The sequence below is a fragment of the Ranitomeya imitator genome, chromosome 5, assembly GCF_032444005.1.
Source record: "Ranitomeya imitator isolate aRanImi1 chromosome 5, aRanImi1.pri, whole genome shotgun sequence".
In the NCBI taxonomy this organism is placed as follows: domain Eukaryota; kingdom Metazoa; phylum Chordata; class Amphibia; order Anura; family Dendrobatidae; genus Ranitomeya; species Ranitomeya imitator.
This window is the reverse complement of record NC_091286.1, coordinates 654,646,753-654,662,948: the sequence shown is the minus strand read 5'-3', so window position 1 is coordinate 654,662,948 and position 16,196 is coordinate 654,646,753. Positions and strand designations below refer to the sequence as shown.

General features: G+C 41.2%; 1 pseudogene; it reads left to right on the top strand.

The window, feature by feature from the left end:
• The first annotated feature begins 3,805 nt into the window (after positions 1 to 3,805).
• LOC138637912 (serine/threonine-protein kinase SBK1-like) lies at positions 3,806 to 10,574 on the top strand (annotated as a pseudogene).
• The last annotated feature ends 5,622 nt before the right edge of the window (positions 10,575 to 16,196 follow it).

The window sequence follows — 16,196 nt, the reverse complement described above, 5'->3', positions numbered from 1 at the left end:
TGCAGCGTCGCTGTTTGGTCGCTGGAGAGCTGTCACACAGACCGCTCTCCAGCGACCAACAATCCCGAGGTCCCCGGTAACCAGGGTAAACATCGGGTAACTAAGCGCAGGGCCGCACTTAGTAACCTGATGTTTACCCTGGTTACCATCCTAAAAGTAAAAAAACAAACGCTACATACTTACCTATCGCTGTCTGTCCTCGGTGCTCTGCTTCTCTGGTCTGGCTGTGAGCACAGCGGCCGGAAAGCAGAGCGGTGACGTCACCGCTCTGCTTTCCGGCTGACCGGCGCTCACAGCCAGACCAGAGAAGCAGAGCGCTGAGGACAGACAGCGATAGGTAAGTATGTAGTGTTTGTTTTTTTACTTTTAGGATGGTAACCAGGGTAAACATCGGGTTACTAAGCGCGGCCCTGCGCTTAGTTACCGGATGTTAACCCTGGTTACCAGCGAAGACATCGCTGAATCAGCGTCACACGCCGATTCAGCGATGTCAGCGGGACCTCAACGATCAAAAAATGGCCCAGGCCATTCCGACACGACCAGCGATCTCACAGCAGGGGCCTGATCGCTGGTACGTGTCACACATAGCGAGATCGCTACTGAGATCGCTGTTGTGTCACAAAACTTGTGACTCAGCAGCGATCTCGCTAGCGATCTCGCTATGTGTGACGGGGCCTTTAGTCAGCATCAATGAAAAATGTGTGAAAATGTAAGATCTGGGGCTATAAATAAATCTGTGGTAAGAGTTTAATTTTTCTTCTTCACTGCCCAATGGTATAAAATTCTGTTACACACCCATGGTGTCAATATGATCACTGCACCACTAGATTAATTCATTTAGAGGGGTAGCTCATAAAATATGGTCACTCTGCTGTTCCAGTATCTCATGGGCTCTCCCAGTGGATCATGGCACCTGCAAACCATAATAGTAAAATCTGGTGCTCCTTGCCCTCAGCTTTGCACTGTGCCTGAAAAAAAAATTCCCCAATTACATGCAGGGTATTGACATACTCATGACATTTTTTTTTTTTTTTTTTCCCCCCCAACAAACTGAGGTCCGTTTTTTTTCCTATTAGCCTTTACAAGAACAACATTTTAGTGGTAAAAATGTAATTTATTGCGTTAAGTTTTTATTTTTTCCGTTCACCACTCAAATGTTATAAAATTCTGAGACATGTGGTGTTAATATAATCACTTCACCCCTAGATGAAATCATTGGGGAGTGTAGTTTGTAAAACGAGTTCACATATAAGGGGTTTGTTGTTCTGGCACCTCAGGGGCTCTGCCAATGTGACATGGCATCCACAAACCATTCCAGCAAAATGGCGCCTCTTCCCTCCTGAGCTTTGCTCTGTGCCTCAAATGTAGTATTCCCCCACATATGGGGGATCTGTGTACTCAGGAGAAATTGCACAACAAATTGTACTGCGCTATTTCTCCCGATAACCTTGTGAAAATGCAAAATTTGGAGCTAAAAAAGATTTGGGAAAAAAGATCGTTTTATTTTCATGGCTTTATGTTGTAAAGTTCTGTTTAGCACCTGTGGGTACAAGGTGCTCAATACTCATCTAGATAAGTTCCCTAAGGGGTCTAGCTTAAAAAATGAGGTAAATTGTGGGGGGATCCAATGTGTAGTCACATCATGATGTCCACTAACGATTACAGGATATTTTACTTTCATAAAGTCAAATGGCGCTCCTTCCCTTTTGACCTCTGCCATGCGTCCAAACAGTCGTTTTCCTCCACATATGGGGTATCAGTGTACGCGGAATAAAAAGAATCCCAAAATTTGTTGTGCAATTTATCCTGATTACCCTTATCAAAATAAAGTGGTTTCATCTGAAGTATATTTCAAAGTATATTAATTCTAAATATTTGCAAACTATGGTGGCATAATTGGATCGATCAACATATTTGTTGGGAAATAAACAAAAAGGCAAAGGCTGGCCACACACATTAGCTGACTCTCTGCCAGTAGCCATCTCATCTGACAACACACTGGCCAAGCAAGTCCTCCTGTGTATATGAGAAAGCCCTGGGTTCAGGGGAACAAATGATCAGCACCCTCACACAGGAAGCTAAACTTGGCGACATGGTCTTGTTCAGTCATAAATCCAGAATGTGTGATATGTTAAGATGCATTAAATTTATCAGTCTGTAGAGTTGTATAGCAACTGCTCTAGACAGTCGCCATCAATAATTCTCACTTGAACGTCTTTGGCTGTGATCGGGGGAACGGGTTGTTGAGCAATATTTTAAAAGCAGTAAAAATAGACAAAATAGGAAAACATTTCCTCTTTAAAAAAAGTTTGTAAAATGAGAGCAAGGATTTTGCATCAAGTGCCCCTCATTATTACTTTACAAGTTCTTGTGTCCAAGTGCCTCTAAAAATTACTTTACTTTTTATGGGTCATTAATACTAAGGGTGCCAACAATAATGTGTCCTTTTGAATTCTGGGGGGAAAAGAAAGCCATGGCGTCATCAATATATTTTCAATGGTGCCATTTTGGGGTAATCAAAACTTTTTGATCATGGTTTGTAAATGCAGGATGCAGATTTTTGGAATGATTAGGTGACATAAAAGAACATTGTTACATACAGCATGAAGATTTATTTCATCTATAGAGTATTGGAGGATTTAGGCCATTTTCACACATTTACTTCAGTGTCACTTGATATAAGAAAGCAACCTGTTAGATTATGTCAACAATTGCCAGATACTGGATAAACCAAGCATGGCCTCCACCCAGATGTCTTTTGTACCTGGGCTGATCTTTCCACTCACAATAGACTTGTGTTTAAGGAGAGATCTTTATTTCCATATGACTAGGCTGTCACTTACCCCAATTGTCTATGGAAGAAGGAGGAACCTCAATCTCATGGCCATGGTGTCCATATAAAAAGGTACCTTCAGGGTATGTGCACACGTCAGGATTTCTTGCAGAAATTTTCCTGACAAAAAAAAATGGACATTTCTGCCAGAAATTTGCATGCGTTTTTGGTGCGTTTTTTCCCCAAATGCATAGAAATGCGGGAAAAATGCAGAAAATCCGCAAACATAATGAACATGCTCATTTTTTTTACCGCGATGCGTTTTTGCGGAAAAAAACGCATCCATGTGCACATAACATGCAGAATGCATTCTAAATGATAGGATGCATGATGCATAATGTATGTGTTTTTAATAAGTTTTTATAGCGTTTTTACCGCGAAAAAACCTGAACGTGTGCACATAGCCTCACACTGAGCAACTTTACAACGAGAACAACAGAGATACGTGACTTTGCAGCGTCCTGGATAGCTATCTCGTTGTGTTTGACACGCAGCAGCGATCTGGATCCTGCTGTGACATCGCTGGTCGTAGCTGAAAGTCCAGAACTTTATTTGGTCGTCAGGTCAGCGTGATTCGTCATGTTTGACAGCAAAAGCAACGATGCCTGCAAAGTTTTTTCACGAAGCGAACAACCAGCGAGAACGATAGGTACATCACTGGATCGCTCCTGCATCGTTCTGGAGTTGCTGTGTTTGACATCTCTACAGCGATCTAACAGCGATGCTCCAGCAATCTAGTTTAGGTCAGATCGTTATCTATATCGCTGGAGCGTCGCTAAATGTGAGGGTACCTCAAAACTGATGGGTCATTACAGTAATTTGTGATGTGGATCTTTACTACAAGGTCTTTGCACTCAACTTTTAGAGAAGCAACTTCACTAATTGTGAGATTGCAGCTCGTCCTACGTTGGATCAAAACCTACTTGAGGGAAACCAACTGAATCTTCATATCGTCAGTCTACGATTGATGCCATGCAGACATTTCCGATCACCCACACCAAAGAGGAGGACTACCAGTATTTGAAGACACTGGGCAGCGGAATCCATGGCAAAGTGGTCATGGCTACTGAGAAGACAGGTAAGGCCTAACATTACAAAGGTGAATTAGTCATATGGGATTTTTAACTTCTGAAACCATAAGTCTTCCCTGAGCCATGTAGTCTAAAGGTCGGTTGTGACTCGCGCTTTTAGATGTGTCAGATGTCACCATTTCATGCCCTAACATCACCAGATCATTTTCATTAGGTTTACCCCAAGTTAAAAAAAAGTATGCCTATGTAAAAAGCAAAAACCATGATAAAGTGTTAAATAAATAATTCTATGCAGTAGCACCGTAATACCGGAGAATCTTCCAACCTGTTAAGAATGGTGGCTTTAGGACAAATTTTTTTTTCTTCATTCATGGTAATTTCAGGAGCCATATTTTTGGGCAATATAGCTGTATGAAAGCTGGGTTATTTATGGATGAGTTGTATCGGTCTTGCCTGCATTTCGGGGGTTCATTTATCTACCAAAGTTGGTTTTGCGATAAAGTAAATAAATTAATTAACATAGCAGGTGCACAAGCCTCCACAGCAAAGCATCCAATACTTAAATGTCAGTTTAGACAGTTTTTTGCTATTCATGTATTGTACAAATAAATATTTGCGTACTGTTATGGGGTAGATTTAGTATTACGTTGTGTATTTCTTGGTTAACTTGTTTCTATTGTACATTTCATCTTCAACTTTATTTTTGCGAGTAGCAAGACAAACTATATATAGGACAATTCTGAATCCACCTGTAGCATCTTTCCTTGGGTGGATTGTGGGGGAATCAATTTATAGGACAAAAGCTTAGTTTCTACTTTTGCCATTGAAAATCCAATAATTTTAATTTTGCTTCGTCGCGTACAGTGCATGGGTTTAAGAGTTTTATAGTATTGATCATGTAACCAGTGATACAAAAGATCCATTTTTTAACATTTTATAAATTACATAAATTCTCACATTTTACTACTTTAGCACAACGAAAAAGAAAGCCACTTATCACGTTCACTCCGCAGCCTTTAGTATCAGAGACCTTTAGCATCTTTTTTTCATGATCTGGGGCTGGTTGAGGGCTTGAGTGCCGAGTTGATGCTTATAGTGATTCCATTTTGGTGTGGATACGATATTTTGATCGTCTGTTAAAGCATATTAATGCAATGTTGTGGTGACAAAAAAAACAAAAAAAAACAAAACTAACTTTTCTTTTGCTACACCGTTTGTTGATTGGATTAATTTTTTAATATATAGGTCGGGTGATTCTGAATGCAACATTACCTATTACGTATTTTGTTAATGGTTTTAATTTGAATGGGGCGAGTAGGAGGTGATTTCAATTGTTAAAAAATTCTCACTTTTTACTTGCTTTAACCTCTTAACCCCTGGAGTTATTCTCATTTTTGCGTGTTTAATGCTCCCCTTCTTTCTAGAGCCATAACTTTTTGATTTTTTGGTCAATAAGGCCATGAGAAAGCTTGTTTGTGTGACTAGTCGCACTTTTTCCAGTACACAATATGTTAAACCAACGGTGTCATTCAAAACAGGAAAAAAAAAAAATCTCCAAGTGCGGTGAAATTGGTAAAAAAAAAAAAAATGCAATTTTTTTATTTTTTTAAATTATGTTCGCGAAATGCCCAAACTGACCTGCTGTTATGATTCTCCAGGTCATTTAGAGTTCATAAAAAAAAAATTAAAAAACACTAGACATGTTTGGTGTCAACGAACTAGTGATGACCTGGAGAATCAATGGCAGGTCTGTTTTAGCATTTAGTGAACATGATAAAAAAAAAATACACAAAAACCAAACTCTGGGATTGCACTTTTTATGCAATTCTACTGTACTTGAATTTTTTTTTTTTTATTTCCTTCAGTACACAATGTTAAAACCAATGGTGTTCAAACGTACAACTTGTCCAGCTAAAAACAAGCCCTCACATGGCCATGTTGACTGAAAAATAAAAGTAATGGCTCTTGGAAGAAGGGGAGTAAAAAAAAAAAACAGCAAAATAAAAAAATAAAAAAAAGAATACCCCTGGGGATTTAGAGGTTAAAGCAATTGAAAGTAAAAAAAAATAAAAAAATAAATGTTCAAATCACCTGCCACATTCAAATTAATACAATGAAAAAAGTGTACATTTGTCATCGCCGCATTCAGAATCTCCCGGTCTATCAATATATAGAAATTAATCCAATCGGTAAACTGTGTAGAGTTCGTATTTTGGTCACAACATTGCATTAAAGGGAACCTGTCACCTGAATTTGGCGGGACTGGTTTTGGGTCATATGGGCGGAGTTTTCGGGTGTTTGATTCACCCTTTCCTTACCCGTTGGCTGCATGCTGGCTGCAATATTGGATTGATGCTCATTCTCTGTCCTCCATAGTACACGCCTGTGCAAGGCAAGATTGCTTTGCGCAGGCGTGTACTATGGAGGACAGAGAATGAACTTCAATCCTATATTGCAGCCAGCATGCAGCCAGCGGGTAAGGAAAGGGTGAATCAAACACCCGAAAACTCCGCCCATATGACCCAAAACCAGTCCCGCCAAATTCAGGTGACAGAGTCCCTTTAATATACAATAATGGGCGATCAAATGATCGAATCTGCACCAAAATGGTATCATTAAAAGAATCAGCTTGGCACGCAAAAAATAAGTCCTCACCCAGCTCGGAATCCCTTAAAATAGAGACGCTACGGGTATTGGAAAATGGCAAAATAGGTTTTGTTTTTTTTTTTTTCACCATTTAGATACCAAACATGTCTATTTGCTTAACAAAAAACCTACATTGTGCTGTTAATTGATACCCGTAGTGTCTCCATTTTTCGTGTTTTTGGGCTACGTGAGGGCTTATTTTTTCAGCGCCAAAACAGCTCACATGGTGCAAGTTAAGTTGTGGGCACAGTGCGAGACACGAGACAGGGAGAGACACGACGTGTGCAGTACATGTACAGTCATCATGAAGGGGTTAAAAGTGGTTGTCGGGTCTAGAATGGCAAGTCTACAGTCTCAGACTGACATATGAAACCTTCCAGTCAGTCTCGGACTAGGGTGCCAAGGGCCCACCAGTAATATTGGCTTTGAGGGGACCCACTTTTCACCTGTATACAAATATTACTGTCCACAAATTTCCCTCTATATAATAAACTGGGCAGTGTGGTTAATGAATGATGAGATGCTGTTTTTTTCTATCCAGAGTGAATCAAGTGAATTTTGGCACATACTACCCATACAGTGGGATTGGGGGTCCCAGATCTGCACAGGGGCCCGCCGGGGGATTCCCCTGCTCTCCTATGGGCCAGTCCGAGCCAGCTTCCAGTACACACACACTAAGCTGCGAGGATTTGCCAGTGTCTCCACAGTCAAATATGCATATTCCTGGCCAGAACCAGTCTAGTAGATGCAGTGTCGCACAAGGCCATGCCCAGTACATTGATTCTGCCATGGAGTATGATTACCACATACTTGGCAGCCATTCCTGGTGGGGTCAGTCAATTTCTTGCAGCGCACAGTCTGCAGTCACACAGCAACTGTAGACTTAATATTGACTACATTATCCCTTTTAGAAAAATATTTTTTTTCTGGCTCTCAGAACCAGATCCAATTAGTCCATAGAGCCGTAAGAGGACTTCACAAATGCTGCCAAAAATAATGCAAAAATTAAATGGTGTGGAATAAAATGGTTACACTTTTCTAGATTACATATTTGATTATCTATAATAGCAACCCATCAGTAAGTGATCATACTGCAGGGATACCAATGAGTCAAAAGGGAAAGAAATAAGTTGCAATCTTTCACATCTGATCCAACTTTAGAGTAATATTCATTTTCCACAAAGTAATTGCTTTGATATATTAATTAATTTTGCTCTTTTAATTAAGGAAACAATGTGGCCCTTAAGCTAATGAAGAAGACACAGACAAAGTATGAATATTTCCTCCATGAGCTGTGTGTGTCCATCCAGCTATCAAGTCATGAAGGAATCATCTCCACCCACCCCATCTACATGGACTCGGATAACTTCTACGTCCTGACCCAGGATTTGGCCCCTGCAGGAACTGTCCACTCACTAATAGAACTCTAAGTATTTCCGAATCACTAAATGTTTAATATTAATGAGCGAATCTACTCGCCTCGAGATTTCTCGAGCATGCTCAGGTGTTTTCAGTATTTTTTTAGTGCTCGGAGATTTAGTTTTTCTTGCAGCAGCTGAATGATTTACATCTTAGCCAGCTTGATTACATGTGGGGATTCCGTAGCAGCCAGGCAACCCCCACATGTACTTATGCTGGCTAAGAGCTGTAAATCATTCAGCTGCGGCAAGAAAAACTACATCTCCGAGCACTATAAAATACTCGGAGGACACCCGAGCATTCGAGAAGTCTCAAGCATTGAGTATATTCCCTCATCACTATTTAATATTTAACTATCGTATTTAGACCATAAAAACGCACATAGGTTTTAGAGGAGGAAGTTAGTACAGAATTTGCCTTATTTTGCTTCAATGTTTTCTCATATCCCCTACCCTCGCATATTTATCTCCCCAATCCATTGTCCCTTCATCCCAATCCTGGTATGAATGCTGAAATCCCCCCCCCCCCCAATAAAACATTTAGAAAAATAAAAATATACTTATTGTCCCTGCGCTTCATAGCAGTGTCATGTTCGATACTAGCAGCTAATTTATGCCTTTAAGCAGCTCGTGGCATGTGCTGCCTAGAAGCAGAGGGCAGCTGCCAGAATATTCACTACTCCCCACACCAGGACTATAGGCGTGTAGAGCAGTGAATATTAATCTTTAATAGCAGGCACAGTCACCTCAGCTGCCAGGTGATCACATGTGCCCGCTACTAAAGGGAATAGTCACTGGTCTACAGTCCCATGGGCAAGAAGAGCAGTCAATATTCATTCTATCATAGCGGGCACACATGGTCCTCCAGCAGCTGCAGAAAGCCGGTGGATGCGGATAGTAAAGTTGGGGAAAAAAAGGTGCCTCTTATAGCCTGAAAAAATACAGTAGATACAACACTGGATATTTAATGACCACATTTAAAATTTTTGAAAACTGATGTATACTAGTAAAGTGTTTACCAACCTGTGGCTCACTGGTCTCTGTAAAAACTCCTTACTTGCCCCCTTTTGGCACATTAGGTTTAGTGGTTTTATGTTGACTACAAATTGGTATCCTAGATTTAAGTACCCATTAAGGTTTTTCTTTATATCACCTGTTTGTTGAGCTCTCCATGCATGTGTTGCGACAATGACCGCCCTCACATGCAGATGCGGCACTGCCGGCGTGCTCCATGTATCCAGGTTCCCTCTGCAGCTTATTGGGTAAGCTCTATAGCTTGCTGAATAAGCAGGGACCATAACAAATTCGCTTAACTATACTAATGATCACCAACTATTGGACAGATCTGTAGTCACAAGATGGAAAAGGTGAGGGACCGGTGGTGCCAGAAACTATATTACAGGGCCAACAATTAAATACAATAAAGGAAGTAAAGAAGTTTCTGGTACATCGAACAGGTAAAAATCAAAAGGTTTATTTGAACATGGCTAAAAGAAAACTAACATAAACTGACACATTAAATGTCAAAGGGTGAACTGTCGTGACAGAAATGCGTCAGGTTGTCTTTATTTTAGCCATAGTTAAGTAGATTGAATAAAGACCTAGGTCCATCAACTGCCACCTTTCTCCACCAATTGTACATTTCGTCATGCCATGTTCAAATAAGCTTTGATTTGACCTGGTCTGTGTGCCAGAAACATTTCCTTCCTCCATTTGCTGTGTGCTCCAGCAGGATCGGCACCCACCAGCTCCATGCCAGTTATCAAATGCTCCTGTTGAGACTACCTGTTCCTCTTCACTGCCCCTATAAGCATTTTACTACACCCAGTGAACATTTTTTATGGTGGAGAAATTAAAAGATAACATGGGGGATAAAATATGTATGATCTTAAAATTACCAATTATTTTAGGTGAACAGATATTGGTTTCCTTTACTTTTCCAGGTTGGAATCCCAGAAGCGATGGTGAAGCGTTGTGCGCTACAGTTGACCAAAGCATTGGAATACATGCACGATCAAGCACTGGTGCATAGAGACATTAAACCAGACAATGTGCTACTCATGGACAAAGACTGCTTCCACGTCAAGCTAAGTGATTATGGTTTAACACGAGCCATCGGTACCCTTGTACCATCGATGTCACCCTTCATTCCCTTCCTGTCCCCAGAGCTTTGTCAGTTGCAACGCCATGAAGCTCTAGTCCTAAGCCCCACCATTGACACCTGGGCTTTTGGCGTACTGCTTTTCGTCTTTTACTGGATGTTATCCATGGGAAAGAGCAAGAGAAGATGATCCTCTTTTCCAAGACTTTATCCACTGGCAATGGTTTCAAAGCTACATTTCACCCCCAGGATGCTGGACCAAATTTTCTGCCAGTGCTCAATTATTTCACGCCCCGTTCACTGAAGACCCCACCACCAGGAGTCCAGTAAACGTAGTACTCAACTACCTTCATTTTCCATGGGGAGAAGACTACGTGCCTGAACATTCTCAAGAGATTGTTGTGGACCACGATGAAATGGATAATTTTGAGACTGAATTAATAGTCATTGAAGGAGAAGATCACTACATTGTGGGAGAACCGAGGGGACATCGAGTGCATCATCATAGGCGATGCATCAGTGGAAGCAATTTCTACATCCAGTGATACAATGCTGATTTTGTCAGAAAATGCCAACCTCGACTTGGGATCTGAAGTGGAGACAGTTTAGCTCTTGCAAGGTAATAATGTGGAGAGTAGTGATAAGCGAGCGTGCTCAGATAATTTGTTAACAGAGTGCAGTTGTGTGCTGACAAAATATCCTCGGTGTCCTCTAATACTAACCTGCTTGTGTTGTGGCTGTCGAATAGCAACAGACCTACAGGTACGGTGACTCGAATACAGTATTATAGAACACCAAGCGTAGAGCTCACAATCTTGCATGTTGCTTACTATCAATTGCATGCCATTTTCATGTGCCAGGATTACTGGTTTGGTGAAGACAATATAGCTGTATTTGATATATGAATAAGAGGGTGCTCGACTGTACTGTAGTGGTGCCAGGAGAAAAAATCAACTATTATCTTAAAATGGAAACTCCGGCACACAATAAAAATGCTCAGATAAGCATTTTTATTGTGTGCCGGAGTTTCCATTTTAAGACAATATAGCTGTAGTTTGTGGAGCTGATCTAGGATACTGATCCCCCGAAAACTAAGTTTAGAGTGAATATTCATCTTGGTCATAAAATGTATCTAACAGTTTCTTCTACTTTTCCAGGTGGCAATTCCAGAAGTGATCCAGATGGCTGATCCAGACAATGCCTGACACATGCTGCCCGTGGATGTATGATCCCAGCCATACATACGCTATTCAGAGTTTTAAAGCTGCCTTGGACCAGGCTGCATTTTTAACTCGGAAAGGCAGGTCCCTGGTGGCTTCTTCCTACGCAGTGCTAGTGACTGCCTATGTATGCATAAAAGGAAAGACCTGTCAATCCAGGTGACTGGAAGCCATCAGGGACCTGCCTGTCTCAATACGCTAAAAGCCTCGGGAACAAGCTGGGCTGTAAAGTAGGACTAGTGTGAATGGTGGATTCCCAGCATTTACTGCCAACTCCTTGGTAGACAGCTCAGCCTGGTCAACGGTGGCTTTTAAAGCAGGTCTGGAAAAATGCTGCAGAGTTTTAAAAAGACCAACACCTGTCAGATGATATTCATGGGCAGCACGTATCAGAAACTGGATGCATCAGCTGTCAAGTTCCTTTTACTACAATTTCCTACTCTGTTAACGCATCTGTGCAGATTTCCAGATGAGACAAACCTTAGGTTTGGAGAGTAATGACGAGGTGATATGAAAAGGTTTTTTAGTTTTAGAGCTGACAGAAAGGATTGTGAGATTTTTCATTGACCTCAATTTGAAAATTTAATGTCTGGTTTTAAGTGCATTTATAGTGAGGAGGTAAATCTGCTCTTCACTTATTTTGTAAATCCCCACGGATGTGAGACATGGGGGGCAGGTTTGGGAACCTTCGGACTGCACAGTAAGACTTCCCCCTGCCCAGTCCAGCTTGCTTGGTGCATGTCAGTAATAACCATTAGGGTTGAGAGACTTTTATAGGATCGGGTCGGGTTTCACGAAACCCGTCTTTCTCAAAAGTTGGGTCGAGTGAAATCGGCCGATCCTATAGAAAAGTCGGGGTCAGCCGAAACTCGAAACCCAATGCAGTGCAATGGGATACTATGGTTCCCAGGGTCTGAAGGAGAGGGAACTCTCCTTCAGGCCCTGGGATCCATATTTAAGTCTAAAATATAGAATTAAAATAAAAAATATTGCTATACTCGCCCTGACGCTCCCTGGTACTAACCGGCAGCCTTCCTTCCTTAGAATCCGCGCGTGAAAGACCTTAGATGATGTCGCGGCTTGTGATTGGTCACGTGAGCGGTCACGCAACCAATCACAAGCCGCGACGTCACCGAAGGTCCTTCAAGCGCTGATTCTTAGGAAGGAAGGCTGCCGGAAAGAAGCAGGGCATGTCCGAGGGTGAGTAAAACAATATTTTTTATTTTAATTCTATATTTTACACTTAAATATGGATTCCGATACCGATTTCCGATATTGCAAACATATCGGAACTCGGTATCGGAATTCCGATACCAGATTCAGAAGATCGCCGACCTCATGGCCGACCCCACACAGGGGTCGGGTTTCATGAAACCCGACTTTGCCAAAAGTTGGCGACTTCTGAAAATGGCCGACCTGTTTCGCTCAACCCTAATAACCATGTACCAGTAAATTGGAAGGGGCAGAGGAAGCCATCATCCTTCAATGTCAGTGCTAGTGGATTTGATCATTTTACTTGGGCAGAACTAAGGACAAGATGACCCCATGTCTGCCCAGTACCATGAAACAAAAAGCTTCTATACGGTAACATTTTTGTCTTGTTTATTAGCAGAAGTTAAAAAAGTTTAACTCATACATTTATTTATATTCACATACGCAACACAAAAAGACGACCTGTCAATATATCCATCCATCTCAGATGTGTCATCAGATAATGACAGCACTCAAATAAGGAGGTAAAATGCAGGAGAGGTTTAATCACAAGTGAAGCAAGGTTTCAGATTTCAAATATTTCTCATCTCGGGCATGGGGGAGACGACATGTTGCACATCATACGGGTGACTAGTGTCCTGTTGCACATAGTCTACAGCGGTGATCTAAAGACTAGTACAAAACTGATCTGTTGGATAAAAGCCAAAAACATATTGATGTGCAGGGTCTATTAATGTGCTGGATAGAACCAATAATCCAGTGGACGTACCCAACACTTGGATAGGATCATGGATGATCCCTACACCTCAATATTTTCCCATTTTAGCGAATAGCAAATTAAATGAGTAAAGGATCCCCAACCTTTTTACCTTGGGTCTACTGTGCATCTTATGACCATCCCTCAGGGCTGAATACAAGTCTTTAGGGGAAATCCGTGAAATACTGCTGTTCTCAGATCCCCTATGTAAAGTATTAGGGTATGTGTGCCTCCACAGTAACACTGCAGGTTCCTCTTTATAAATGCTTAATGCCCCAATTGTTTCTTACAAAGTGATAAAGCCCCGATAAAGTAGTAATACTAGTGTCCCTTTATGATCTAATATCCCTCCCCCACCCCAAGTGCCCCATAACAGAGAAACATTAGTTTATAGGTAAATTTTTCAAGTCCATAAAAAGCTCCTTTTTCCTGTTGGACAACATTTTCATTGGTGCTATATTGGGGAGGAAACAAGCTTTTGTTTTTCAGCATTCGTGAATTTTGGAAGCTTAAATCAAGACCATATTCTCACTTTGCTCATTCCAGATATGGGTTTTTACGTTTGGCTGTCACACACTAATAGACGCTTCCTATTGCAATAACTAGTTTCTGCACCACCATATTTTGAGAGCTATAATTTTTTTATATTTTGGCCGACAGTCATGTTATGGCTCGTTTTTTGAGCTGACGATTTTATTGGCACCATTTTCAGGGACATGACACTTGATTCTCAATAATCAGAATAGAAAGTGATCAACAATTCCTGAATTGCTGGTTTGCTAATTTTTTTTTATACTTATCTGCATGTGGTAAAATCTCCCCAAACACTTCAAGAGATTCCATCAAAGCAATTCAAGATTACTACAAATTAAGGGAATTGACTCAATTGACTTGGGATCCAGAGGGGGGGGGGGGATCTCTGAAAGAGGCTAGCTAAAAAGGAGTGCCAATGGATATACAGGCTGGGCACCCTTACACCACAGGGGCTGAATGAAAGCTTTGGATTTGGAGCATTTTTATAAACACATTCCACCATTGTTTATGACTACTTTTGGAAGTTCTAGGTAGGGGTTTTTATTCCAATTTTTTTAGTGTGTTAATTGTATAGCGATTGTAACCGCTGCAACCGCCATGCTTCTGTTCCTAAGATTTAGCGCGTGAATGACCTTCAATGACGTTGCGGCTTGGGATTGGTCGCGTGACCGCTCACGCGACCAATCACAAGCTGCGACTTCATCGAAGGTCCTTTACTCGCTCATTCTTCGGAACGAAAGCAAGGCGGTTGCAGCGGTGACGACCAGGGCGCGTCAGAGGGTAAGTATATCAATATTTTTTATTTTTATTCTTTATTTTACACATGAATATGGATACCAGGGCCTGAAGGAGAGTTTCCTCTCCTTCAGACCCTGGAATCCATTACAGGATACCTTCCACTATTTGTGTCCCATTGACTTGTATTGGTATCGGATATCGGTATCAGCGATATCCGATATTTTTCAGATATCGGCCGATACCATCCGATACTTTCAAATATCGGATGGTATCGCTCAACACTAGTTTTGGGGTAAAAAGGGCCTCTTATAGTCTGAAAAAAAAAAAAAAAACAGTAGATACAGCTTTGGATTTTTTTACCATATCTAAATTTTTTTAAAACTGATGTATACTAGTAAAGTGTTTACCAACCTGTGGCTCACTGGTCTCTGCAAAAACTCCTAATGTGCCAAAAGGGGGCAAGTAAGGTTTAGTGGTTGTGTAGACTAGAAAGTCAGATTAGAAATTGGTATCCTACATTTAAGTACCCATTAAGGTTTTTCTTTATATCACCTGTTTGTTGGGCTTTACATGCATGTTGTGACAGTCCTGACACATGCAGCACCGATGAGCCGGCATGCTCCCTGTATCCGGGTTTCCTCTGCAGTTTATTGGGTAAGCTCTATTGCTTGCTGAATAAATCAGGACCATAAATTTGCTTAAATCTAGTAATAATCACCAACTTATAGATCTGTAGTCACAGGATGGAAGAGGTGAGGGGCCAGTGGTGTTAAACTGTAGAACATTGCCAACAATTAAAAACAGTAAAAGGAAAGAAAGGTTTCTGGTACATAAACCTTTTGATTTTTACCTGGTTGATTTGAACATGGCTAAAATAAAAACATGACAACTTGACGCGTTAAATGTCAAAGGGTGAACGGCCGTGCCAGAGACGCGCAAGGTTGTTTTCACCAATTGTTCATTTCGTCATGCCATGTTCAAATAAACTTTGATTTTACCTTGTCTTTGTGCAAGAAACATTTCGTTCCTCCATTTGTTGTGTGCTCCAGCAGGATCGGCACCCACCAGCTCTATGCCAGTTATTAAATGCTTGTGTTGAGACTACCTGTTCCTCTTCACTGCCCCCATAAGCATTTTACTACACGGGGAACATTTATGCTGGTGAAATTGAAGGAAAACATGGGAGATAAGCAGTAGCTTAAGATCATACATATTTTTTTATTTCAAGTCAGATATTGAATGGTTTCCTTTACTTTTCCAGGTTGGAATTCCAGAAGCGATGGTGAAACGTTGTGCGCTACAGTTGACCAAAGAATTGGAATACATGCACGATCAAGCACTGGTGCATAGAGACATTAAACCAGACAATGTGCTACTCATGGACAAAGACTGCTTTCATATCAAACTAAGTGATTTTGGTTTAACACAAGCCATCGGTACCCTCGTACCATCAATGTCACCCTTGTTTCCCTTCATGTCCCCAGAGCTTTCTCAGATACGACGCCATGAAGCTCTAGTCCTAAGCCCCACCATTGACACCTGGGCCTTTGGTGTACTACTTTTTGTCTCTTACTGGATACTTTCCATGGGAAAGAGCAATAGAAGATGATCCTCTTTTCCAAGACTTTATCCACTGGCAACGGTTTCAAAGCTACATTTCACCCCCAGGACGCTGGACCAAATTTTCTGCCAGTGCTCAATTATTT